The sequence below is a fragment of the Meles meles genome, chromosome 4 (genome assembly GCF_922984935.1).
Source record: "Meles meles chromosome 4, mMelMel3.1 paternal haplotype, whole genome shotgun sequence".
Taxonomy (NCBI): domain Eukaryota; kingdom Metazoa; phylum Chordata; class Mammalia; order Carnivora; family Mustelidae; genus Meles; species Meles meles.
Genome location: NC_060069.1, coordinates 51,647,415 through 51,674,482, shown reverse-complemented (window position 1 = coordinate 51,674,482; position 27,068 = coordinate 51,647,415). Strand labels below are relative to the sequence as shown.

Below are 27,068 nucleotides of genomic sequence, written 5' to 3'. Positions count from 1 at the left end.
GGCCTCATATGGTCTCTGTCACATATTCTGCTGCTTTTTCTTAAATACAACTTCAAAAAAATGTAGAAAAACCATTCCTGGCTGGTCGGTCATGCAGATAGTTTGCCATCCTGGTTCTAGCCCCCAAAGTGGGACCGTGCTGTACCCTACTGTTCTGGAATTGTTTTCCTCCATAAGGTAACTACCTTCCTCCTGTCCCTCATGGTTTTCTGCTTTGTGCTGCCCAATAGTATTCTGTGGTTTCTTTCTGGAATGCCCATGTCTCTGGTACAGAATTGAAAACATGTTTTATGGTGAATATTTGCTGAGCTGTCTGTTTTTCACGTACTCTTTATCCCTTTCTTTCCAGCCCTGTACGGTGTCTGAGTGGCACGTAGGTAGTCACAGAGTATATTTGTGTGCAAATTTACCCCCTTCAGAATGCCTGTGGTCAGGACATTGCTACTCAAGATTTGTTTCTTGGGCTGATACCATCCATCAGCATTAGCTGGGAATTGTTAAAAATGAGGAATCTCAGCCCCAGCTCCCCCTTGCTTCCAGTTATGCCAGCAGAGGCAAACAGAATGGGCTGTTCATGGAGGTTTTGCAAAGATATGTCATGGAAAGGTGTGCAGACATCGTGGAGAGACTCGGGGGTGGGGGAGGTGTTATTGGCACTCTGACTATGCGGCGGCTGGAATGGGAAGCAGAAAGAGCCCAGTTACCAAGAGGGCTGCCACAGATTGAGTGCTCACTGGGCCAGGTACTCTGCCTGAGTGAGGTTTCTACTAGGCCTTTAACAGCCAGGAGAGACCTGGGAAGTTGGACGCCTTCCCCCAAGTAGCTGGCTGGGGTGTGAACCCAGCTCTGCTGGATTTCAAAGTCCACGGTCTTATTTGTCCTGTGACACTGCTTCCCTGGTTGGCTCTATGTTGATTCCCCCTCACCTGCTGCTCCTAGGGATTTCACCGGAAAGCTCGTGGAGTTGCCTTGAACTCCATACTAAAGGACACATAGAAGGAGGTATCAGAAAATGGGGTGGATGGCATCGCGTAGTCAGACATTTCGGGCTGGTGGAGGTGTTTAAGGAGAGACTCTGTGCTCCTTGGGAGGAGTCTGTCAGATGGGGATTCAGCTGGCCAACAAGTTGTGAATCTAATGGGAGGATCCGGTCATAGAACAGTACAGAGTACATTAGATGGAAATGTATAGATTGGGTGCTGGGCGGGTGCTGAAGCTTTTGATTTTGTATGGCTTGCTTCTAGCCACGAGAGCTAAGTCGGTAAGGGTCTGCAGCGTGTCATGACTTCAGCTCTGGGGTTGTCCCGGGCATGAGGACCTGCCCATAGGGAGCTCCTTGTCCAGTAGCGGTGGGAGGACATATTCCCATGTAGACTGAGACTGGACCTTGTAGGGACAGAGGACAAGAGTATGCCCGAGGAGCTCAGAAGAAGGGTTGAGGTCTGTGAGCAGGGAAGGCAGATGGGCCGCAGTGTCACCGGCCTTGGATGATAAAGGAGTTGCAGAGTGAGTCACTTGGGCTTCCTCCTAAAGTTTTTAGATGAGCTGCTAACCCAATTTTTGGCAGGGTGGCGGAGAGAAAGCAGGCGTGCTTTCTTGAATTCAGGAAGCATTTGCTGTGATGCCACTATGGCTAAAGGGGGCAGAGCCGACCTCCCACTGAGGATGAGGAGCAGTGAGCTGGAAGGAGAGGTCAGGCGGTGGGCCTCCCAGGAAAGAGGAGCTCTGTAGGTGAGGGTGCGGATCAGACTCGCTTATCTCAGTCTGTGTGTGGTGTGGAAGGTCTTTTACCTCTTCGCTCTCCCTTGATCTTAACAGAACTGAAGGATCCAGAATCAGTAGCTTGGTGTGTGGAGCCAGAAAGAGCTAGAGAATTCCCAGGACTTTGGTCTCCTTCCAGTGATTGGACGCTGATGAAGAGGAGGAACTGGAAGCCCTTGGAAAAAGTTCCATTTCATCTCTATCTTCTCTTCTCCTCCTTTAGCCGGAAATAGATTCCACTGTGTATCATTAACCTATCAGGTACTTAATCTTCCACCCCTTCCAGCTGGGAGAAGTGCTGAGGGAACGGATGAGTGTGTTCTAGCATTCCATTGACGGCCCAGGAATGCTGACTTACGGGAAATGTGCCTTGGCGGCTGGTATGGAGGCTGGAGACCAGGGGTGGACGGCATGGTTTTAGCCACGGCCAAGACTTGTTTAATAATTTGCTTGCCCATGCCCTGCTGTTAGGTTCCATGTGTTTTCAGCTCTCTAACCAGTCAGTTCACACAGGTAAATGGAGCCTATGTCAACCGACTGCTTGGTACATTTTTGCCAGATGCACGAGTGAAGGACATCCCTCTGCCTTCATGTGCTCATCCTACATGTAAGTTACTCCTTCCATCTTCTGTAGGATAAGATCATTAAGAATGAGTGAGAGAATGCCTGGAAAGCCCCTTTAAATTCCTAGGCTGGAAAGTTCTAAAGAATTCATGGAAAAATCTCATGGGAACGTCTGGGTAGCTGATAGCCAGGCGCTACGCTTGCTAATGTGTAGTACATTTATGAACACGGGCCAGGACAGGCCCTGCACGGGTATATTGAAGGTGCTAATTTCATTACCAGCCTTGGTGCAGATTTCATGAGGGCTAAAGAAAGGGCCACGAATGTGTGCACATGTGTGTACAAGGTGTGTCATGGGACAGTGGATCCGTGGATGTGATGTGGGGAGAGCAAGCCTCAGGCTGTGTTCTTATGGTACAACCCCAGACTCTTGGGTATTGTTCTTTTTTTTTTTTTTTTTAAAGATTTTATTTATTTATTTGACAGAGATCACAAGTAGACAGAGAGGCAGGCAGAGAGAGAGGGGAAAGCAGGCTCCCCACTGAGCAGAGAGCCCTATGCGGGACTTGATCCCAGGACCCTGAGATCATGACCTGAGCCGAAGGCAGCGGCTTAACCCACTGAGCCACCCAGGCGCCCCTTGGGTATTGTTCTTGAACAGGATACCAGAGTGATATCCCTAAATCATGGAGTTGCCCAATGGAGGGGGGAATCCGGCTAGTCCAGTAGCTGAGTTGGATGTCACGTCTTCGTTTCCTGACAAGGTCACAGTTCGGTCCTGTTGGAAGCCTCCCCTCTTCTGTGACTCTTTTCCTTCCCAAACAGAGGAAATTTGGCATTACTCCTGTCGAGTTTAGGGGGAAAGGTTTTGATGGATTTGTAGGGAAAATAAGCAGATGGACACAGAGCTATAGAAGGCAGACTGCCCCGTGCTGTGTTCCGAGAGTCGTGTCAGGCAGAGCTGCTGTCTCTCTGGAGAAGCCTGGCCGTGTGGGGAGGGCCTCCGGTGGATGGAGGCTGACATGTGAGATGCAGGGCATGAGGCGGGAACTCCAGACTCTAAGCTCATGGCAGCAGGGCGCAGACCTGTGGGTTTTGGTAGGTTGTGCTGTGTGATCTTTTCCTACTTCCTCAAGCAAGGACCCCTTAGTGTGTGGACCCCTGGGAGCTGGATGCGGCCCCAGTGGCCTGGGCTCGGAAAACCTCTAGATGCTGTGGTGGTGGTCAAGACAGTGTCGGACACTATGGGAAGGAGTCACTAAGCATGGACATGGCGGTGGCGTGAAATTTCAGAAGTCCATGAGCGTGTTGCCCTGAGCTCTGAGAAGGGTTTGCAGAAGGTCACTGGACCATCCCTTTAGCCCTGTTGGCAGAGACCCTTCTTATCTACTCCTTTTGGTGGTACACAGAGGAAAGGCTTGGCTTTTAGAGCCGGAGAGACCTGGTTTGGAATCTGTACTCTATTCCTTTACAGCTCTGTGACCTTGGGCAAGTTGTTTCTCCTCCCCTGAGCTCCACAATCTTCATTTGCATCACAGGGGGAAGATTCTTTCCCTGTAGGGTGTGGCAGGGATTGGAGAGAATGTCAGGCGTCCAGACTGGTTTGTGGGGGGCCCCAGTGAGTGAGTCATGAACACGAATGTTCCATCTACAGTGGGTAGCTCTCCTGTCCAACCGTAGGCCCCTCCATTGGCTGACTTCATGCCTTTGCTCATGGAATTTCTACTTTCTAGAAAGTCACCTTTCCTTCACACGTTCTTATTTCCGTTTGTTCACATCCAGCCTCTGTGTGGTTTCTAGGACGCCCTCCCCGGCATGCCAGCGAGCAGCGGCCTGCTTCTGTCCTCTTGTGATGTGGCTCGTGTTCCCTCCAGTGCTGTGTGCCGGGAGTTCTGTTTATGCCCATCTCACGCGTCAGCTCCCTTGGGTCATGGCTTCGGTGGGACTCGGCCCTGCCCTTCTGCACCGAGCCTGGCACACAGTGGTAGGTGCCCAGTGAATGGCTCTTAGGTGACTGAGACAAAGAAGTGGTGGGCTGATGGTTGGCATGCCCCTGGCTTTTGAAGGGGAGAGGAGAAGGAAAAAATGGTTTAGGAATGGAGCATTAGGCCTGCGGGTTCCTATTTCCTCATTTAGGGTGCAGGTTGGGATTGCCCGGAGCCACAGTTCCTTGAGACTTACCACCTCAGGCCTAAATCTGCCTCCTTTAATTACCTCCTTTCCAGGGAACAGGAGTCCTTGTTGTCTGCCCAGAAGCAGCTAATTATAGCTCCAACCTCCAGGCCCTAGCGCTGCTGCTAGGCCACAGGACTGTGTGCCTGAGCTGTCCGTTGACTTTGGGATTTCCTCAGGGACTTTTGTATTTTCAGGTTTTCATTAGGGGCTGCTTTTTATTTCGAAGCGAGCAAAGGAGAGTTGGGGGGCATTATCTGTTCAGAATTTTCTAGCAGGATGTTCAGGGACACTTAAGGATCTTGAGGAGAATGGGAAGAGGGGCAGAGGGGCTTTAAAAGGAGGCCTCATGGTGTACTTAGCGATGTCCTCAAGAGTGCCGTTTTATAGTGGTTTCTCCAAGAACGTTGCCTTGCATTTGGCTTTTGTGACCTCAGGGTCATTCTGTTTGTATGCATTTTCCTTTGAAATATTTTTTTAATAAAAATTTTAAAAATTAAAATTCAATTAATTAACATGCAATGTAGTATTAGTTTCAGAGGTAGAGTTCAGTGAATTCATAATTTGCATATAACACTTAGTGCTCATCACATCGCCCTCCTTAATGTCCATCATCCAGTTAACCCCATCCCACCCCCCCAGCAGCCCTCAGATTAAAAGTCTCTTATGGTTTGTCTCCTGATTTTGTCTTGTTTTATTTTTTTCCTCCTTTCCCCTGTGATCATTTGTTTTCTTTCTTAAGTTCCACATATGAGTGAAAGCATGTGATAGTTGTCTTTCTCTGATTGACTTATTTCAATTTGTGCATCCATGTCATTGCAAATGGTAAGATTTCATTTTTTTGGATGCCTGTAATTTTTTTCCCTTTTTTTTTTTTCTTTTGAGAGTAAGTGTATATGAGATGGAGGGGGTCATGGACAAAGGGAGAAGGGAGAGAGACTCTTAAGCAGGCTTCATGCCCAGTGTGGCGTGGAGTCTGATGCACGGCTTAACCTCATGACCCTGAGATCATGACCTGAGCTGAAATCAAGAGTTGGATGTTTAACCAACTGATCCACCTAGGTACCCCCTAATTTTTTTTTTTAATTTTAAAAGACTTCAAATAAATGTTCGTTCGTAGTAAAAATAAAGTGAAATAATGCAAAAGCATTTATAAAAGAATAAGAGTTTTTTGTCCTATTTCTCACCACCTTGGTGTCGTTCCCCACATGTAGCCATTTTTTGCTTTTAATTCTTCTCATGCTTATTGTAGTATCTATAGAAAATGGGCTTATGTCTTTAGTTTTTGAGTTACTGGTTTTACATATGTCTGCTGACTTTTATGTTAGGCAGGGACAAGCTCATTTATCCCTGAGGGGTACTTCACATCCCCCTTCTTATTTGTTGACAGTGACATCACATAATTACTCTCTTTGTTCATTTCCTTTATAAGTTTGTGTAATGTGCGTAAATCTCCATTTTTGTGGTATCAACTTTGGACAGTACCTCTTTACCCACCATTTTGTAAGACGAAGATGCTGGGGCGTCTTTCCACCTTTCCTGTCTCACTGCTATTCATAATTTGTCACTTATGTTTTACGTGACATTTGCCTCTCCAGTGTTTATATAATTGATCATGTAAAATGTACTTGTGCCTGGTTTTGTAACCATAACTGAGTCTTCTATGCTGTGTCTGTGGGTTGATTTCAAAAGCTGAAAGTAATCAACAACATATACATTATGATTTCTAGGTAAATATTGCTCAACCCGGGGCTAAGTCGTGCTGTGGTTTCATTTCCTTTTCTAGGGTTCTGAGGTCACCACCTTCAAGCCACTCACAGGGGACGGAACTTTCCCTTCGCATCACAATCTAGCACATTCTCTTATTCCTCCTCTAGTTGTTTAAAATGGTCCCAGGGTTTTGTTTATTTGTACAGTGAGCTTCTTGCCTTTTCTTCTTCTTTAATAGTCTTGGAGTATGAGGTTGTATTTTTTTGGTTGGAAGAAGAAAATTAAGTGCTTTCTGCCATATCTCATGTAGCTTCTGCCTTTCTAATTGTTCTCTTGCCTGTTTGGAGCCCCTTCTGTGTTTCTTTCTGAAGTTCATTAACCTTTCATATTGGGCTGGTTTCTCTAAATTTGGTTATGGTTTCTCATGCAGTCTTTTGTTTTCTTCTGGAGTTTCTGATTGCCTTCTTCTATTTAAATCTCCAGCCTTTATCATAGTTTCAAGTATTTCCAGGCTCTCATGGAGGAGTCCTGAGTCATGCTAGTAGCCGTTAGTCATCATCCTTATTATTCCAAAGAAGATATATTATTAAAATATTATCCACCAATATTTTCTTATACATATTCTTACAAGGCAGTTTTGTTTGCTCTTTTTTTTCATTGAATATTCATTAATATTTCCAGATTATTTTATAATTCTTTGTTTTTAATGGCCACTCATAGTCCATTGATTAGGTGTGCTATTTTAAAATTTAGCCATTTACATATTTTTAGATATGGATTGTTACCAATTTCTGCTCTTCTAAATAACACTGCTATGAACATTTTAATGCGTTGGGCTTTTTTCATTAATTTCTTTTACAAGTGCTTAGTAGGGAAAGGACACTGGGAAATCTGGCATCATCTTTACGGACATAGTCCCACGATTATGCTCATGTTGGAGTCTACTGGGGGTCACTTGACATTTTGTTTTAAGAAACATTTTTAGGGGGGAAAGGAGCAGTAGAAAGTGGGAGAGAAGTACCACATCTGAATCAACATGCTGAGTTTTTTTGGTAGCTTAAGAAGATCTAGTGTGTCTAACTACAAGTTTGGTACTGCCTAGAAATCCACTAAATTAAAATTAAATTACTTTCTTTAAAAGAGGCATCTGGGTTAAGCCGGGGCTGTGTGACTTATGCCCATGGTGGTTTTTTTTTTTTTTTTTGGTCAAGTTTTATTCAGCATGGTCCCCTCCAACTGGATCACCTGCCTCCCTTATTCACTGGAATTGTCTTTCAGTGGCTGTTGAAAAATCAGAATCATTCTCAAAAATCAAAGAGGTATTCCCATTGACAATATCCTTCAGGATCTATAGCTGCTTCCATACCTAGTTTCTAAAGAAGGGACTTGAGCAGTGGCAGGATTACTAGAGTAAAGGGACCACTGTGAGAAAATCCACAGTCACAAGAAGCCTAAATTGTGATCTGGTGAAGAGGCTGCCTTATTTAACTGTCACCCCACGGCTTTGTGTTATTGTACAACTTCATCAGTTTGGCACCATTTCGTTTATGGTATTTACGAAGTCTGTTTGTGTAATCACATATAAGTAAGACCCTTGCCTTTGGAAAGCTTTGCAATTCATTGACGAACAACGATCAGGTGTTAAAGGATACATTCCAAGTTGTGTTCAATTCTCAGCTTAATGAATCAGAGTCTGATTGTTTTGGATAGTGGGTGATGACATTGTACTGAGAGTGATGATGAGACACATAGATCTGGAATATCACAGCCTGGAGAGGGCCTGGTTCAACAGTCCCCATTTAATATGAGAAAAGGGATCCAGAGGTGGGGACTCACTTAAGGTCATCTAAGTAGTTAGTGGCAGAACCTAGTTTTGTCTCCATACTTCCTCACTTCTAGTCTGTTGGTTTTTCTTATACCATCTTATACCATCTCTTCTAATTTAAAACAGTTCATACTGTACTTCATGGGGCTGGAAATTTAGAGAAATTCTCCATTGTGTGGAGAGATACAGAATATTTAATAATGGAGAGAATACATTTGCCTGGAATGAAATCAGGAAGAATTTAAACTCCGAGACATAAGGAATCATTCCTGAGATGAGGGAAAGTGGGTAGGGCAGCCAGGGCCCTTTGTTAGGATGTAAGTGGAGCCATGTTCTTGTTTCTAATCATTGGGGGGATTCGGGGGTTGGTTCTTGGTTAAGGTACTTCCATTCTCTAGAACACAGATTCTACATTTGTAAAATAACAGAGTTGGACTCGGTGGGCTTGGCTTCGTAGACCCTGCAGCTCTGAGCTCCATGAGTCCACGATTCTGGGTTATGTCCCATGTTCAAGATGACTTGAAAAAAATAAGCAAGTCCTTGCTGAATCATTACCAGCGTCACCTGCTTTGGTCTGGCTGGGAAGTAGGTCAGAGCTTGGCAGACATGAAAATGTGGTTTGCTCCAGCTGTGAGTTCTGCCTGGGTCCCCTCTGTGGACACCTGCCTTCGAAAGGGTGTGGGAGGGGACTGACACGGTGAGGTGGGGAAGGGCCATTTGTGGCCTGGTGCTGCAGTAATGGATAGGAGAAGGAGCTGTGTGAGGGTAGGTAGGGGGTGAAGGAGGCACGGCTGGTGACTGGTACAGAAAGATAGAAGCAGACATGTGTTGACTTCTTGTCATGTATGGAGCTCTGGTGAATATTCTTTTCTTAAGCTACCAAATACCCGGGAAGTAGGTGTCATTATTTGGATGTTAAGGAAGAAGAGACTGAGGCTTGGAGAGATTGAGTTATTTGTCCATGGTTAGGTCACTGGTGACTGGTAGTTCAGGCAGTTACTCTTGGGTCTGGCTTCAAATTCCCTTTTCTTTTCATGGTCCAAGTGTGCCCTGATGAAGGGGACAGGCGACAGGCAGAGTCCAAGGCCTCTTCCTGCTTGCAGTCTAGGAAGCGACACAGACAACAAACAAGTAAAGAAATCCCTGCTGTCAGAGAGTGGGAGGGGCTACAGGGGAGAACAAAGCAGCATTAGGGGACAGCGGGTGACAAAGTGGCATCCTGGTCCCGCACATCCTAGCACAAGAAGATTGTGCGTTACTGAGCTGGGCTGGCCCAGGGAGACCCAACAGCGCTGGACTGACACACTGAGGTTAGGCTTTAGCATAACCTGGCCATGCTGTGAACCAACTGCGTTTCTGGGAGAAGTCACCTCCCCATCATTAATATCAAGGAGACCCTGTCCTTCCTACCACACTTGTGATGAGGGAAGAGAAAGTGAATCAATGGGATGTGCACCTATTTTTTTCAAACCTCAAGAGGTTATAAAAATACAAGGACTGTTTTTAACAGTTTTGGGTAACTTTGAAATGGATGGCTTCTTACGTGTACCTTGAGGGAACATGTTCCTTTTGGTCACTTCCTTGGTCCCAGAAGGAGGACCCCAGGCCAGTCTCAGGCAAGTGTGGGTTGGGTTTATTAGCATCGGGCCATTGGAAATGGGCAATGGAGAGCTGGCCTCAAGGTTGTGCCATCGGAGGAGAGGGTGGGGGATGGGAGGATGGCAGCCGGCTCTAGGGAGGCAGACTGGGTGTCTGCGGGAGACGGGAGTCAGATGGGGTCCCGATTGGCACATACTAGGGCAGTCAGGCACATGGACAGCAAGAGTTATTGAAGGCCTACTGCGTGCCGGGCCATGGCTGAGGAGGGAGAGGCTTAGGAGATGTTGTGAATCACGTCACAGTTTGCTCTAAGCTTGCCCTGTGCTGAGTGCTGTGGTTGCCGAGCAGTCACGCGCTTCTGGCCCTGAAGGAACATCCTACTTCGTAATTAATATCTGTCCTGTGCCACGAAGGGACAAATCAGCATTTAGTTTAGTGGGTAAGCTGTCCATGTAGGTGGCGTGATGTTTAAAGGTGTAGAATACCCTGTACTCAAGGACCACTGGGTCTGCCCGGGGAACCTTCGTGTTCCCGGATTGTGGAGAGGTTCTGGGGTCTTAAGGAGGGATTGGGAAAACTGGGGAACACCTGGTGGCTTTGAAGCAGCAGCTACCTAACAGCTGGTAAAGAAATACTCCAATATTTTAGCAGCGTGTGTGACCATGTCTGTGTCCTGGCGAGGACCCGCCTTGCATTGGTGTGCAATACCTTTCCTGCCCTTGGTGTGTAATCATTCATGTGCACACAGACGAGAGAATGACTGGAAAGGCTTCCTGGGGGCGTGGGGCAGAGTTGGCTTTTGTGAGATGAATAGGAGTATGGTAAAGAATGTTCTAGGATAAAGGAAGAATGTAGGCAAGAGTGCCAGGGTGTGAAACAACCTAGAACTTGACTGGTTGAGGGATGGGGGCATGAGGGTCCTGGTAGTTAGGAGGCTATGTGTGAGCACAGTGGTACCTGTGCTGTAGGAGGGAGGAAGAGCAGCATTTCCGTGTTATCCTTCTCACCAGGGGAGGGGAAAGATCTGGACCAGGAAGGAGCAGACAAATTGTATCTTTATTTTTATTTTCAATCCTAGCCGCCATGTGCCGGGTGTGAGGCAGTTTGCTAGCACAGTGTCTGATCTCCCAGCAGTCCAGGAGGGAGGATTTTCATCATTCCCTCAGCTTACAAGTGAAATCAGAACTCAGCGTGTCACCTGTGCCGTGTCCCACAGGGGCATGCTCAGGCTTTAGAACTTGAGTTTGTTTGACTGCAAAGCCTGGACACCCCCCTCCGACACCATGTCGCCTCTGTGTCCTGTGAATTTGTAGTGACATCTATGAGGATTGGGCACTGGTATCTTCTTCTGCAAAATGAGGACCAGAGGGGCACCTGGGTGGCTCAGTGGGTTAAAGCCTCTGCCTTCAGCTCAGGTCATGATCTCAGGGTCCTGGGATCGAGCCCCACATCAGGCTCTCTGCTCCGCAGGGAGCCTGCTTCCTCCTCTCTCTCTGCCTGCCTCTCTGCCTAGTTGTGATTTCTCTCTGTCAAATAAATAAAATATTTAAAAAAAAAAAAAAATGAGGACCAGAGTCCTTGCGCCTAAGCATTGGCAAGGCTCAGGGAAGAGGGAGCCTCGGCTCAGGGTGCCTTCCAGTTTCCTTGGAGAGACCACTGGTGGTGAGATGGCTGCTTCAGTCTATCTCCTGCTGTCCCTGAGCCTTCGACTTGACCTTCACTCTCGTGAGACCACTTTCTGATGGTGACAGACAGGAAGTGGTGATCATATGGACGCTGCGTATTTCTGGTCTTGCGACAGGTCTTTCTCAGAATAAATCAATAACATGGTGCCTGGTTAGGATTTGGCCTCTGCTCTAACTTTAGGGCAGGTGACGACACACGTCTGTGGGTTCAGGCACAGGAGGGTGACACAGAAGGGTTCTGTGTGTGATTGGCTGGAAGTTGGTTGTGATGGGTGTTTTGCCAGCAGGATTTTACTGTCCGTGGAGAATGTGTGGCTGAGAAATACCAAATGGAACAATAACTTATCTTTGGCTAGTAGAACTGAATTTGGATGAAATGACATTTGCCACAGAGTTTATCTGTTTTTTAACTTTTTCCTTTAACTCTGCAAACTGTGTATCAATAGTTTTATCTCGCTGGGTGAATCGTGGGTACTTTTAAATTTGGCTTTAAAAAATGGGATCACATGAAGAGAAACGTGGAAGATGTGGGTTCGGACCAAGAGGGTTAAAGGCTCTGCTTTGCTATTTACATATTGTATCCCCAAGGCCCCCTACCCTCCATCCTCTACCGCATCTCGGGCCTCCATACGTTCTTCTTCTTATATCTTTCCTGCTCAGTTAGGGTGCTGCTGGATAGTCAGATGAGTGTCCTCATCTCTGGGGTCTGTGAGGGACCCTCACTTTGGTCAGTTAACTGCAGAATTTTTTTTTTTCCATTTTATTTTTTTCAGCGTAACAGTATTCATTGTTTTTGCACAACACCCAGTGCTCCATGCAAAACGTGCCCTCCCTATTACCCACCACCTGTTCCCCCAACCTCCCACCCCTGACCCTTCAAAACCCTCAGGTTGTTTTTCAGAGTCAGAATTTTGAAGGAAGTTTTAAAATCAGATTTGTTGGTGGTGACCTTGACCGGCAAAAGAACCAAATGGATGGTCTTCGTTCCTGTTTTCCACTTGGCAGCTGTACACCTAAGAAGTCTGTCTGTCAGCGTTATACCTTTTCTAATCCCCTCAGTACTTCTGTGTTTCATACTCAAAGCAGGATGAAACCAAACGTTATTACCATGGACATATAGCTCTTAGAAGTTGGGTGGGGTAGGGAAGATGTTCACTGTGAAACTCTAAGTGATGTCTGTACAGGGCATGTTCTGTATGCCATCGGTAGAAAGGTAATTAAGCCTTCAACCACTCCATCTCCCAGGCTCGGTCACACCCTGAGCAGCATTTGTAAGTCTCCTGTTGGGAGGTAAGCTCTGTCCAGTTCTGCAGACCTCAAGAGTGTGATGACTCTGGAAAAGCCTTGTTGTTTTTCCTCTGGGAAAATCCAAGTGACCACACCTTGTGCGGTTTTTGCAGGGAGAAGGGAAGAAGAGTGATGCTGGCAATGAAAATACTAGTGTTAATGAGGCCAAGCCCTGTTTATGAATGTGTGCACGTGGACCTGATGGTGGCTTATCATGTTTTAAGCGCATATGACGTATTATGTTTATGATGAAGAGAGACTTCTGGGTGATACCCAACTTCCGTATAATATCTTAGTGTCTTCACTAGTTTGAGTTGCACAGTGAGTCTATGAGGTATGCTGAGTTGAGGTTATATTTTTAGGGTGGGGGAAGTGGAGGCTCAAAGACGTAAGTGGCCAGCTTGAGATAGATGTGAGTGGTAGGTCTTCTTATTAGTGTTTCACAGAGTTGTTTTGCTCTAAGGAAATTAGACTGACAACGTTTGTGATTTTTGAAGGAAGAAAAGAAGTTTCGAGGGAATGGATATTATGCTGTTTATGTTAACATTAAGCTGTACCAAGGCTCTAGTCATAATATGACTCAAGACTGGGAATTTAAAGTACCACTGATAGAGGGAGAATAAGCCATGAGAGTTCACAGCTTTTATACGTGGATGACAGTCCATCCATCTATCCATCCATCCATCCATCCATCCATCCATCCATCCTTCCATCCATCTCCTATCCATTGAACTCATCATATTTTTTTTTTTTTTTTTTCAAAAAATGTACAGTGTGCCAGCTTCCATGCTGGGCCCTGATTCATCAAAGGTAAATCAGAATGACGTGTGGCCATTGAGGGTTTAAAGTGTGGCCAATTTGAATTGAGAGATGCTGTCAGTGTGAAGTATTCATCAGATTTCAAAGGCTTTGTAGAAAAGAAAATGTCAAATATCTTGTTAATACATTTTGTGTTCCTTACTTATGAAGTGGTAGTATGTTGGTTGTATGGGGTTAAATGAAATGTATTATTAAAATTAATTTCTCCGGCTTTTCTATTGATTTCTAGAAACGTGGCTCAGGCTAGCAAATGACAAGTTACATTTATGGCTTGCGTTCTATTTCTGTTGGGCGGCTCTGCCTTGGAAGCTTGTTGTCTAGTAGGGGAAGTAAGGTACACATCCATGTGTCCTTCGCTGATAACATGCCATTCCCCCTCTTTTCTTCTCTGCCTTACCTCACCTTCTTTGGGCCTCTTAGTGCATTTCAGTCTGATGGAAGCTGTTCTTACCCATGTCTGTGGGGGCCAAATTAATTTCCTTGCAGCACTGCTCTGATCTGGCCCGATGGTATTGTGACTGTTGACCACTCTGCTGCCTTCAGTCTTCCTCTGCCTCTCTGGCCCGTCCTCGTGGATGCTTCCCTGGCCCTTGTTCTCCCCACAGGTATGGGGGCATTGTAGAGCATTGTCTTCAGCTCCCATCACTGTCTTTGTGCTCATGACTCCTGGGGGCTTACGCTTAGTTTATACCTCCTGAGCTTCGGCCCCATCTATGGAAGTGCCTTTTGTATACTCCTGTTGGAAATGTGAAAGTTACCTCAGACTCAACCCGTCTTAACATTGTCACCTTAACCAATGATATCCCGCTGTCTCTTCAGTCGCCCAAGCCTGGAAACTGGGGCTCATTCTGGATGTCAGCGCCCTTCCCGTCACCTTTCTTTTCTTGTCATCTTCAGATCTTATCGGAGTCAAGTGTGGTAAACTCCTACTGACCCTTCCTCCATCTTCACTGCCCCACCTCAGCCCCCACCCTCAGCATCTCTCATCTCTAGTGGCTTAATCATTCTTCCCTTCCCCCATCCCATTCTCTGTTCTTCCAGAGCGACTTTCCAAAAATGCATGCCATTTCTCTGTTCCTAAAATCCTCGGTTGATTTCTTCATTCAGGATAAAATCCACAATCCTTTGCTTAAAGAAGAAGACTCTTGGACATTTGGCCCCGGCTTCTTTCCATCATCATCTCACTAACCTCTGAGACGGATCCTGCATTCCAGGACTATTCACGAGATTCTCTGTAGCCTCCATGACTTCACACGCACTGTTCCCCGGGGAACACCTCGCTCCTTGCCCCAGGTGATCATGGTAGCTCCCATATGCCTTTCAAGATTTCACCCTGACATCTCTACTTGGAATAAACTTCTGACCCCCAGTAACGCCCCCATTTTCAGCTATTTATTGGAGTTTGTTTTGTTTCTTTGAGAACACAGCTCATTTCTTTTAATTTTATATCTTCAAGTTCAAAACAGGTGTGCAAGAGATATGTGTTGAATGAGTAAGTGCCAAATAATAAGGGTAGAGATAGAAGTTTTTATAGAAGTTGTGATTCTAGCTGGGTCGGGATGGGAGCAGGGAGGGCCCCAGGAGAGGTGGTATTGGAGCTCTGCCTTCAAGTATGGTGGCATGGGGTTGGGAAGATGCAGGGGAAACCCTAGCGGTCATTCTCTATGTGCGGTGTTCTACAGGGCCCAAGAATCTAGAATAGGCCCCTGCCCTGCTCAGTACTGTTGTCGCTAGAGTAAAATAAGGAGGCCAGTCTTAGGAGTCCATCTGGGCTGGTGTCTGTCTTTGGTACTCGGCTTGGTTATATAACTCGGCAAAGCCGCCTTTCCCCAGTCCGCAGCTGGCACGGCAGACAGGCACCCCATCCTTGCTCGTGAACTGCCCTGGGGGAAAGGAATGCAGAATGATGGCTTGCATTTTCATCTTGACTTCTCCTTTGGAGCTGTCTTTCTGGATAGTAGAGAGGTGACCTCAGCAGCCAGACACAGGAAAGAGCAAAATGAGTCATCTTAGGCCCTAATGAGGTACATGAGGGACCCCTGCTGGGAGGGTCAGGTGAGGTTGCGCTGTGCCCAGGGTGGGTTTTGCCTCCGGGCTCTAGGCAGCACGGGAGCAGTGCTGAACTAATTTTACCCACAGGAGCTGACTTTGCTGAAGGGCAGGGCTTATGACATTGACCGGAGCGTTCTGCGATGCCCAGAGAGCTCCCAGGGTACAGCCCTGTTACGTACGGGCCGATTTTCCTCCTCTAAATGCATATGTTTTTGCATTCAGTGTGTCTATCAGCAAGCAGAGTGCTCGGATGCACGGAGCTACAGACTTGGTGGAAGGCCGTGGGGCTGGGTTTGGATCCAGCCTCCACTCCTTGCTTACCAGCCGTCCTACCTTGGACAAGTTATATAATCTCTCTGAGTCTCAGTTTCCTCGTTTATAAAGTAGGACTTCTCGCAGTGTCCTCCACTTGCTCTTAGGGTCACACATCGGGTGACACTTGGCCGGCGTCACCATGTGCCAGCCACTGGTGCAGCTGCTTTGCTCACAGTGACTCATCTAATCCTCTAAGCAGACCGGTAAGGAAGGCACTCCGGCTATCTCTGTTTTGCAAATGAGGAAACAAGGACAGGAGCAGACATTTCTGGAGGCCTACTCTGTGGAGCTGCACAGAGCAGATGGGCTCGGTCTGCAGCCGGCATGCCTTTGAGGTACTCAAGTATTCAGTGGCAATTCTGGAAAACAAAGAGGTCAAGCCAAGAATTCTCGGGAAAGAGTCAGCACTTCTGTTGTGAACACTCTTTGTTTTACATGACTTAGAGTTTAAGTTGACTGTAAACTAGTTTGTGTGGTTCTGATTAGTTTATGCCCTCTATTTCTGTTCCTTAGGTCTGTTAGGATCATTGTGGTAAAGTGAGCTCTTTTTCCCTCCACGGAGGCCAGGGAGAAGGTCCCAGGTACAGGCAGACTTAAGGCGTACCTCAGCAGATGAAGCAGTCAAGGTATGGATCATCAGTGAGCTGATCTACCGTATCCATCCCCCACCCCGCCCCAGGCCTTCTGCATCTTCAGGCTTAGAGGGCAGGACAGAGGTTTCACATCATTTGAGTGGAACAGGGTTCATTCGGGGGAAGAGATGCTCACAAAATTGTTGGAAAGGCTGGAGCAGTGGCCGCAGTCCAGGGATGAGGAAGCCACTGCCGGGGCCTCCACACTTTTCTCAGTAGCTTCCCAGCTGGTTATTAGATACTGGATTGCCACATGGAGTGGCCTTGGACTCACGATGGTGCTTGCCTAGAGAAGGAGGCAGGAAGCTTTAGCCTCACTCCCACCGTGTAGGTCTCACACAAGTACATCCGAGGGCTGGATGCTGGTTCACTAGCTTCCAGGCAGTGTGGGAAATGTAGTTTCTAGCCGTCTGCTTCTGCAGTACGAGGAGGTGCTTTAGAGGTGGGAAGGAGTTTTGGTGAGTCCATCAAGAACATGTACCCGCCACCACACACTCCTTTAGAAGCGCCTGTGCGGTATTATCCCCAGACACTTAATATGTACCATCAGTTATAATACCGCAGTGTAATTAGGTCTGATGTTCTACTCAGTATTTGCTTATTTACATGAAACATATAACATTAATACACTTGTTATCTCCAAAATGCAGGCCGTTCGCCCAGTTTCAGTTTCTGAATTGTGTCCTCCTTAGTTTTTGTTTTTTCTTTTAATTAAATTCCAGCATAGTTAACATGCAGTGTTACATTAATTTCAGGCGTACAGTAGAGTGATTCAGTAGCTTAATGCATCACTCAGTGCTCCTCATAATGGGTTCTCCTTAGTTTTGATCAAAGTGGTTGATTTGTAATTTTCCTGTTCAATTCAGTTCCTCTTGGGAGTCATGCCCTGGACAGTTGTCTTGTTTACACTGTTTGTTCACAGCTGTTTATTAGACACTTACTGTGAGACTGACACTGTGTTGGACTTGGCATTGTGGGCCAAGAGAAGTTACGGATTCTTCCATTGGGAACCATCCCCGGGAAGAGAATGACTAAGTCAGGTACCTGATAAGCCTACAGGAAGGTTATGATTGACATCTGGGCCATAGGCTGAGCAAATTGAAAGAGAAATGGCTCCGACTGGACTGAGAAGCAAGGCAGGTTTCATGGAGGGTGACCGTGGCTGGGTGATTCTTGGGTGGGGGCAATAACATCTGTCCAAGGGACCTGTGCAGATGTGGGGAGTGGTTTTTGTTGTCTCAGGGCTGGAGGCCAGAGCATGATTGTCACTCAGTAGGCAGGGCCGGAGATGCTAGGTGTCCTGTAAGGCATGAGGCACTATGCAGATAGCTGCCTTTCTTCAAAGAGCAGTCGCATTCCTGTTGGGAATGACCAGCAGGCCTGGAAGGATAGCTAGGATATGTCTACTTGATCTTGGGCTGGGGAGGGTAGTAGGTCAAGCAAAGGAAACAATGCAAGCTAAGAGTTCAGTCCGAATAAAGCAAAGGATGTGTGCTGAGTGGCAGTGGGAGGGAGTTAGTTCGCGGTGAGGAATAGAAGGTTGAGTCCCAGTTACTGAGAAATTGAGATACCACATAGAGCACTTGGGCTTAGCCTCTTGCCATTGGAAAGCTACTTGAGATATTAGTGCAAAGTCCCTGGAGCAGAAACCCAGCCTCGTCTTACCACCGTGTCTCAAGTAGACATCAGTGATGCCTTCTGAATGAATGAATGCCCCGGGCACGTTGTTAACAGGAGTTGGACTCATTGGTGCCTGAATTTTTGCCAGGTACTGGAGTCTGTGGTCCTGGAAGAGCCCTGCAGGCAGCATTCAGACTTCAGGAGAGTACAGGGCGGCCTGCTACATGCATCCTGTCTCCACATGAGACGAGAGGGTGGGCCTCAGGCAGGAGTCACATTGCCTCCACTGAAGAGAGAAGCTGAGGTCTTAAGCAGCTTGAAGGAGACAGGGCTTCCTCTGCTGCCCTCCCTTGTGGAGCCTGCAGGCTGTGAGGCATGTGCAGGGCAGACTGAGTCCGCATTAATGCTCCTCTCAAGGTAATGAAACATTGCCAGTCCCACCAGCAGTTTGCTGACAAGCTTCCTGCGCCGTGACCATGAATGCAGCTGCTCTTTGGGGAGCGGCTTGCTGGTCCGGGTGGGGATGCTGTCATGTGCTGTGCCCTGGGCTGCCCTGTAGAGTTCTGGGGGCCCTTGGACACTCCGGTCAGTTCTCCTTCCTCCTTTCAGGATGGGCTTTGGGGCTTGGAGGGAGGGCTCGGAAGATGACTGCCCAGACATGTGTGAGATGCTACCTTGTTAGCATCTCTCCAATGTTTCATTCTGAGCCCTTCAGGAGGAGAGAAATGGGGTGTGGATGTGTGGGGTGGCCCCGGGGTCCTCATTTTATGGTTCAGGGAAAGGAAGTGATTTGCCCCGGATCCCACAGTGAGCTACCGGCAGGCTAGCCCAGCACCCTCATAGACCCTCATAGCAGGATTTTGATTGCCCTCGGCTGCTGGGGGAGAGTGGGTAATGACACAGGCCCTGAACTTGGCCCATGGGCTCAGCTACTTAACTACAGTATGGACCCCCAGATTCCTCATTTGTTAAAAGGGTGTCATGGTCCTATCTGACATTAAGCATTTAAGAAGATGGGGTGTTCAAAAAGATTTATTGACTATAAGGAAATACAGAAGTATTTCTTCTTCTTTTGATGTGGGTGTTTATGGACTGGAAATGGGTGGGACTGTCTGTAGAGAAAGGATGGGGGGTGAAAACTTGGGGATCCACTTCCCCATTGCACAGAAAAAAGATTTTGCAATCAGATTTGGAGGCATAGCACTAGTGGGGAGATATGGGCAAATCTCAGGGTTGGAGGAACTGGGGGTACATTCTTCCCTGGAGCTGGGGATTCATGTAGCAAATATAATGGGAGATGTGGCTAGAGAGATGGGTTGGGACCCATCCTGGAGATCCTGAATGCTGGCCTGAGGGCTCTGGGATATTATTTCTTGTGCAGTTCAGATTACTGGTTGGGGTCCGCTGGAAATGCTAGGGTGACCTGGGGCTTAAGCTGGCAGCACCTTCAGGATGGCCAGGGAGCCTAGGGCAAAACTCAGGCAGCAGACAGGGAATCGTGCAGTTGGAGCAGGGGCCTTCAGATGGGATGTTTCCCAAGTTTTGGGCACATTTATTTCTTAGAATGGTTCAACTTTCTCCTTGAGGTTATAATCAAAATGATGATCTACGTATAGAGCTGAGAAGTTTTCAAGAGTTTCATACCCACTAACTCCTTGGTTCTACCTAAATTAAGGGGAGATGGAAAGGAAGATTATCCTTACCCCTCTTTTATAGATAAGGAAATGGAGACTCAGAGACAGATGGGATTTTTGAAGCCACTTGGCTTGTTGGTATGGAAGGCAGAAATGGGGATGCCCAGTCTAATACTTCCTCCTGTGCCAATGACCTGGGTCAGTGGTTTTCTTAACCTTGCTTTCTCCACCCTTGGTAACTTTCTTGGAAGCCTAAAATGGCCTTGGGTTTCAGAGGTTCCCGAAACAAGCTGTAAGATTTTTCACAGATGAGTTGCGGGGAATTGGGAACACAAATGTTTTCCTTCCTCAAGCTCTTTATTGCTGTCATATTGTTTTTTCAGGTTGAAAATGTCCCTGAGAGCACTGAGCCCCAGCCACATCTTGAGCCTCTTCTTTGCTTTGGACACAGTGCTACCTCTTTCCATCTGTGAACTTACATCAGTTTATAGATGAGGAGATCATAATGCAGTATTTTTTTTTTAAGATTTTATTTATTTTAATATTTTATTTTATTTTTATTTTTATTTTTTTTTAAGATTTTATTTATTTATTTGACAGAGAGAGATCACAAGCAGGCAGAGAGGCAGGCAGAGAGAGAGAGGAGTAAGCAGGCTCCCAGCCAAGCAGAGAGCCCGATGCGGGGCTCGATCCCAGGACCCTGGGATCATGACCTGAGCCGAAGGCAGAGGCTTTAACCCACTGAGCCACCCAGGTGCCCCCATAATGCAGTATTTATCGTCACATTTTTACTAAGCAACTTACACACATTAGGTAGCTCTCCTAAGAGCCCTATTTGGAAGATGACACTGTTACTTCCCATTTTTCAGATGAGAAAACCGAGGGTTAGTGAGATATGAGTAACTTGCTTAGTGAGAACACAGGTCCTAAACAGACGAAGATCCAAGTTTTCTAATTGAACTCTTTCCTCCGTGTTGTCCCATATATTAGCTGTCTCCCTGGTAAAAACACAGAGCTGCTTAGTTAAGGAGGTACAGCTCACCTTGGAGGTTACATTGTGAGAGCTGGGAGGTACTGTGAAGAGCTCAGAAGGCTGCTGGTTTTCAAGCTGTGCTTTCCTGAGTAACACAGCATTGCAGAACTTCAGGATTGGGGTTGGGATTGGGGTACTGGGTGGGGAAGGCGGTAAGTAGGGGAGAAGAGCTGGGTGAAAGGGAGCTCTGGGACCCAGTTGGAGCAGCTCTGGTGTTATCTCCTTTACAAGTAAGCATCTGCAGAGCATTTTGTTTAAAGGAAGGTCTCTGCTGCTGGGGAGGAAACAAAAAGTTTGAAAACCACTGTGCTAGCCCAGTGTGTCTGTTCACTAAAGCTGAGAGACAGAGTGGCTTAGCACCGGTTACACTTGTGAGGGGTCCTGGGTTTTGTTTTTTTTTTTTTTTTTTCCCTTTTTCAAGGAAATGTGCATTCTGTCTACCTCCTCCTGAGGCCTTTGGGCACCTGGCGGCAGGTTCAGGGTCACGTAGCCTTAGAGTAGCTGCGGAAACTTCAGGCTGCCCCCTGAACACCATCCTTGCCCTGTCTCCTTCACTTTGGCTGTGTCTCTTCTTCAGACCTTGGGAACCTCACAGAGATTAGTTCCATTTCTGTGAGGGATAGAGTGGAGACGACAGCCAGTATTGTGTTACTCCCCTGGCCCAGCCTTCAAAGACATTGTCTAACTGAAAACATGTGACTATCGAGTGTTCACTGTATGCACAGAGCTGAGAACACAGGCCAGGCTCCGGACTCCGAGGGCCTTCCGGGGAGACAGAAGCAAATCAGGAATATGGTCAACACTTTTTGTAGAGAGTTATGCTTGTGGTATATAGGATGGTTATCTGTGATAGTTATGTAAAGATGATTTCATCTGGTAGAAATGGGATAGGCAGAGTCTGGACAATAGGAAAGAAAGTTAGAAATTGGAGAGTGCATTCTAGAATTGCAAGGGATTGAGTTTGCATTGGGAGTTAGTTATTCCTGGCCTCTTCCGCTTATTGTCTCTGGGACTTGCACAGTTTACTTTTCCTTTAAGCCTTTATTTCCTTATCTGTATGATGGGTGAGATTGCCTATGTCACAGGGTGGTTGATGGGGTCAAATGGGATAATATATGCAGCCTGGTGAGTATAATGCCCAGCACAGAGTAAACGTTCTTTAAATTATGGTTGTTTTTGTGATTATTATTGTTATTTTCCAGTGAGGAGTGAAAGAGACCATTTTAAAAAAACCTGATCAGAGCTTTGCATCTCAAAAAACAGCACTCTGCTTTCAGAAATAGTATCAATCCAATCACCTTAAGCCATACTAATTATTAGCTTCGGTTTGCCTGGCTGACTTACCTCTTTTTGTCTCTGCTCGTGTGCCCACCTCTCTCGTTAGTGATACACACACGTAGCTGGTCACTGGACATAGCTCTTTATTGCCTGGGCTCAAATCCTTCCTTTTGCCTGGAAATGTCCTTTGTCACTGCCCCCGTCCCACCCTCATTTAATCCCTAGCTTGGAAGTCTGTGCCTCCCACAGAGGATTCCCTGCTGAAGTCTGAACTAAAGGAGTTGGCCACTTCTTGTCCCATGTTGCATTCGTGTCTGCATCTCAGAACCCTTTGCTATATCCTCCCTGGGGATTCAGGCACATGCTTTTAATAGGTGATCACACATTGCTGTGATAAATTAATTTAGTGCCTTTCTCCAATGTTAAGCACAAGGAAGCAGATGATAAAATGCAAACCAGAAAACAATCATCACTGAGCTGTGTGTTCATCAGCCTTGGGAATGGATTTCTGGGGAAGCTCTGGCCCCTCCTTAAATGACATTGATGACTTGGATCTTTGCAGAAATTGAAGAGAATCCTGATGACTAGCATGTTGGGAGAGGCCTGAAGGAAGCCAGTCCAGTGAACTTGTACTCTCAGAGATTCTTGGGTACCCTCTGCTCCCCCGGGTGATCTGCAGCCCACCTCTGGTATGCACATAGACCTCTCTGTGGCCTGGGACTCCTGAATTCCAGGTTGAGCCTCTGAGAGGAGAGCTGAGCTGGGAGGTTAAATGGGTTGCTGATTTCTGTCTTTTTAGTATGTGCAACTTGAAATATCCTGTGCCCTTGATTAATTCATGCTTGGGAGCTTCCTTAGTGCTCTCTGGTAAATAGCTCGTTACTGTACGCTTATTTCCCCACGGGCTTATTGCAGAGAGACTGGAGCCTGTGTTTCTAACAACTTCTCCAAGGAGAACATCACAGGTCACGTTTCCGGAACTGAGGCTCTCAGGGGGTCTTCCGTACCTCCTTCTCGGTATTACCTCGCTTTGGGCTGGCATTCGCTTGTAGATGAAAAGGGAGCGTTGAAAATCTGGACGCCGAGCCTCAGCTGCCAGTGAGAAGCACAGAGAAGGCAGAACCCTGTAGAACGTCAGATCATTTCCCTTTCATTCCCAGAGCCTTCAGGATTCTTTGTCTTGAGAATGACCTCACTGCTTTTTTGTATTTGTAATGGAATGCGCAGTCATTTACAAGTAATCACACAATAATCCCTTATGCTTTTGGACTGCCTTCCTGTTTTCCAGAGGGTTTTAACTCTCATTATCTCATTTGATCCTCAGAACTGCTCTGAGAGGAGGCAGAAGGGGATTTTAATCTCTAATTTTCAGGTGTAGAAACTGAGGTTTAGAAAAGTTAAACAGGTACCCAGAGGTCACACAGTCTACCTGGCAGAATTGGACCTGGAATCTCAAGTAGTCTAACTTCTAAACCAGTCTTCCTTTCGTGATCTACTGTGGGTGTGACCTTGGGAATATACTTAGGCTCTCTGAGCCTCCTTTTTGCTGTCATGATATTGGGTATACTACTCCTGGTGGAATTGCCAGTAGGATTCAGTGAGACTGTCTGGGAAGGCCTTTATAAGCTGGTAAAGCATGCTGCTAATGTGAGGCATTGCTGCTGTGGGTACCTTGAATTCAAGTAGTGCCATCGGAGCTGGCAGAACGGAACATTCTCTCCCCCAGCTGGTAAAGACAGAGAGGTCTGCAATGTGCTGGATGGGCAAGTTGGCCCCGCTGTCCTGCCTGCAGCCTGCTTTGTTATTCTGAGAGTGCTTGAGCTGGCCAGGCCCTCTTTTCCTGCAGAACTTGCGCTTAATGTTCTTTGGAACAGCCTTGTCTCCTGGAGACAGTTTTAGGGAAGCAGGAATGGGGATCTGGGAATGGGATCTGCATCCCTGGGCTTTTGTCAGGAAGGGTGGGAATGCGCCGTGGGGGAGGGGGTAGAGGTGGGTGGATGAACAGGTCTCCAAGGTCGCTCTCCTCATTTCTCAGCAACTGGGATTTACTAGGGTGGGTGTCATGAGTCCCCAAGGCCGACCGTCCACATGCAGAATTGGGGGTTGAGAAGGGTTGCTTAGCAGCAGTGCTTCCTGGGAAAACCCAGAAAGGTTGGCTTTCAAGTTGACAACAGATGCTTTGAGAGTTAGCGGTGCGATGGGGCTGGGAGATGGCCAGAGTGCCTGAGGGTCGAGATCGTGAGTAGCTTCATTTCTGTATCCAGATTCACCTATCAAAATTCCAAGGCAGTGGAACAGACACAGGTTGTTCGAATGGTTGTAAGGGGCAGGAGGATGAGGAACAGGAGGTTGAAAGGCAGGAGCCAGATTTTGTTACCATATAAGGAAGAACTTTCTATGGGGAAGACAGAATTTACAGCTGCAGGAGGTAATGATCAGCCCCTCACTGGGGACCTCAGGGCGACCATGGGGGGATTTAGGATGAGGGCGGTGGGGGGGCTGTTGGTCTCAGCGGCATGTAGGGTCTTCTCTCCTTTCAAGCTCCCAGAACCAGTGGCTCTCAGTGGTCAAGGGGAAGAGAGGTACACATACATCAGGGAATGCAGGTCCTCTTTGTGGGTACGGAAACTGATCTCCAAATGTGATTTTGCAAAATGGAAGGGAGATATAAGGTCTTTCTTGGTTTTCATTCCTGTCCCTGTCGTCTGCTTACTCCTTGGTCTTTACAGTTTCCAGGCCGTCCATGGGCAACTGTTCTGCATGGAATGTCATTTCCCTCTGCTGGTATGTTCCTGTTTGCGTACTGGAAGGGCCTCTGAGCTCCTGACGGGATGACAGTCTTTCTACAGAACCACCAAGTCACATGGCTCCACATGCGGTCTTCTCAGTTACAGAGGAAGACTATCCCTTTACCCTCTGCAGAGCTGCCTCTGGGACCTCCTGGGGGTACTGCACTGGCAGGAGTTCTGTACTGAGTTCTGGTTCTGGCATGCGGTGACCCTGTTTCCCTACCTTCTATTCGTGTGCGTTTCTTTAAACACGCAGTCAGTGAGAAATGCTTGCTGCTTTGTGGATATTTAGGGCACGTTTGCAAAAATATAAAGCAAATAATCAAGATAAATGTGTCATGACTGTTGGGACAGACCAAGTAGAAGCTGCTTTTAGAGCACGTTGCTGGAAAGTTTCGGGTGATCCTCCTGCTTTGTAGATGATAGAATATAAGCTACAGGAGGAGAACTGAGTTTTCTACAATCTTGAGAGCCCGACCTGGGCTTAGGGGCTTGGGTGCCCTGGTTCCCTGAGTGATGCTGTTTACTGCTGGAAGGTTCTCTGGGGATGAGAACTAGCAGCCCCATGGCGCAGACCAGGAGGTGGGCAAGGATTCTGAAAAACGGCTCACATGACCTAGAGAAAGCCTTTGCAGCCAATGGTAGAACAAGATCACTGTAAAATAATAGAACTGCTGGGAGGCCGAGGTGTAGAACCCCTTCTCCAGGCATACCCCTCCTCCCCTGCCCTGCTGTTTTCCCCAGCATCCCATCTCTTTCCTGTCTTTCTCTTCTGTTACGTCTGAAGTCATTTTAGACCAGATCTGTTCCTAACTGACTTTACTGGTCCAATTTAGTTACCAAACACTTCTCAGGACCTTTATTTTTTTTTTTAAATAAAGATTTTATTCATTTATTTGACAGAGAAAGACACAGCGAGAGAGGGAACACAAGCAGAGGGAGTGGGAGAGGGAGAAGCAGGCTCCCTGCCTAGCAGGGAGCCTGATGCAGGGCTCGATCCCAGGACCCTGGGATCATGACCTGAGCCAAAGGCAGATGCTTAATGACTGAGTCACCCAGACGCCCCCTTCTCGGGACCTTCTGGTCAACAATTTAAATTGGGCATTTAACCCTCTTCCCTCTCCCCCACCCCCACCCCCACAACAATGTTCTCCTGAAAGTCTGGTTTTATTCTGGGTTTTCCTGCCTGGTGTCTGTCCTATGAATAACTCATGCAAAAACTAAGTTCCCAGGAGGATTCTTGGCCCAAGGGAGTCAGGGAATTGGGGTCAAGGGTGGAGATTGTTTTGGGTTCATCGGCATCAGAAGAACTGTGGACTGGCTTCTTGGTGACCTCTTCAGGTACACCCCCCCATACCATCCCCCCTTCCTCTGAATTAATAGATTGACTCCATAAATGTCATTGTATTCTAGACGGCCCTGTTCCTCAGGTGAACTTAAAGCCTTTCAACCCCATCATTTCCTTGTTTGGGCTGGGGAGCCTTTTTTCGTGGAACAGGACAGCCTGTGGAGAAGTTGAGACTCTACTTCTTTTGGGGTTAATCATTTACTCCGAGTAAGGAATTGTGTCATAAGTGGGGGCATGTTCTTCAAGTGCCAGGGGAGAGAAGGGTGATTTTTCTGACATCCTCTAGCCTGCTTCTCCATATATGGAAATGTTTACCCACCACACTGATCTATTGGAAGAGAAGGAGGTGACTCAGGGTTTAGGAGAAGCAGGATTTGAATTCTTGTTTCCAGAAACAAAGTCGCCCCCGTCCACCACCCCCCACCCACCCCCGTCCCCTCCATTCCTTTGCCCCTTGTTCTGGAAGCCGAGGAGAGAATGTGTCAGTGCTGTTCCCCTCGGGCCTTGGGATCACCTCTTTGCAGTGAGGCTCAGGGTGTGTGAGAGGGAGTGAGGGCCGGCGGAGGGCCAGCTGCCTGTGGGGCCTGACTCGCGTGAGTACATCATTATTGATAGAGCGAATGGCAATTCTGCTCACAGACCTGGGGCTTGCAGCCCTGAAGGCTTGCATGGCCATGGAACATGTTGCTGGGAGTGCTGGCCACTTTAATTTGGGGTGTGGACAGCTGCTTTCCCAGGGGAACTCTTCTCACAGTGGGATTTAGAGACCGACACTGCCTGAGGGAAAATTCTATTAGTATGTTGAAAAAAAAAAAAAAAGATATTTCCTCCTACCTGAGGCCTGGCCAGAGATGGGTAGAAAGGTAATTTGGGAGTATTGTCGGATTGCTAGGGCTAGAGCCAGAAGCCAGAAAGACGTTTGTGGACACTTGGGGAAGGATAGTT

General features: G+C 47.3%; 1 protein-coding gene across 19 annotated transcripts in view; it reads left to right on the top strand.

Annotated features, from left to right (window-relative positions):
* LOC123940120 (LIM domain containing preferred translocation partner in lipoma) overlaps positions 1–27,068 on the top strand; it is a 660,801-nt gene that overhangs the window by 26,028 nt on the left and 607,705 nt on the right. The window contains exon 2 of one of the 19 annotated variants that reach the window (XM_046002577.1): positions 1,819–2,022. The exons of 15 other annotated variants lie outside the window; for them this stretch is intronic. The gene's annotated coding sequence lies outside the window, so the exon portion shown is untranslated. Of the gene's footprint in view, positions 1–776; positions 1,003–1,818; positions 2,023–16,394; positions 16,416–26,578; positions 26,717–27,068 lie in introns of those variants that run through there. 3 more of the 19 variants (XM_046002578.1, XM_046002580.1, XM_046002574.1) reach the window with 3 other exon arrangements.